This window comes from Lampetra fluviatilis, chromosome 64 (genome assembly GCF_964198595.1).
Source record: "Lampetra fluviatilis chromosome 64, kcLamFluv1.1, whole genome shotgun sequence".
In the NCBI taxonomy this organism is placed as follows: domain Eukaryota; kingdom Metazoa; phylum Chordata; class Hyperoartia; order Petromyzontiformes; family Petromyzontidae; genus Lampetra; species Lampetra fluviatilis.
The window spans coordinates 3,858,978-3,859,999 of record NC_136338.1 but is presented as its reverse complement, the minus strand read 5'-3'; positions in this window follow the sequence as shown (position 1 = coordinate 3,859,999).

The following is a 1,022-nucleotide window of genomic DNA, read 5'->3' as shown; positions in this document are numbered from 1 at the left end:
CCTCTCCACCCTCTCCACCCTCTCCACCCTCTCCACTCTCTCCACTCTCTCCACCCTCTCCACTCTCTCCACTCTCTCCACCCTCTCCACCCTCTCCACTCTCTCCACTCTCTCCACCCTCTCCACCCTCTCCACTCTCTCCACTCTCTCCACCCTCTCCACTCTCTCCACCCTCTCCACCCTCTCCACCCTCTCCACTCTCTCCACTCTCTCCACCCTCTCCACTCTCTCCACCCTCTCCACTCTCTCCACTCTCTCCACTCTCTCCACCCTCTCCACTCTCTCCGCTCTCTTTCTCTGTCTGTACTCTCCACCCTCTCCACTCTCTCCACCCTCTCCACTCTCTCCACTCTCTCCGCTCTCTCTTTCTCTGTCTGTACTCTCCACTCTCTCCACTCTCTCCCCTCTCCTCCACCCACCAGACGCTCACCTCCACCCACCAGACCCTCACCTCCACCCACCATAGATCAACAATCGTTTCATTTGCACCAAAACCCCTCCCCCCCCTCTCCCCCCCACATCGTCAGCCATCCGTCCGTCCGTGCCTTTTGTACATCCATCCATCGAGCTGCCACGCATGGACCCCCTTCAAATTCACCCAGCCCCATCGAATCACCGACTTCCCCTGATCGGTAATCCCAGCGCAACCATCGGTGCGATCAACTCCTTCGATCTCCCCGTCAGCAAATCCTCCCTCCGTCCATCGCCCTTCGTCCACGCCCCCCCTCCCCCCCGCATCGCTCACCCACCCCATCCTTTTTGTCCGCTACAAATGAACTCCCTTGTAGAGTTGAAGCTTTCGTGACTGCAATGATTCATACTCTGAGTTCTTTCGGTAAAGTCACGTAGGTAAGAAAATGAAAAAAAAAGTATAAAAAAAAATAACCAAAAATAAAAAATCACGACGTTTCGGAGGCAACACGAGTCTCCATGATCAGGTGGGACCGTCACTTGATGCAGCAAATCTGGCTGTGACGGTCCCACCTGATGACGGAGACTTGTGTTGCCTCCGAAACGTGAGT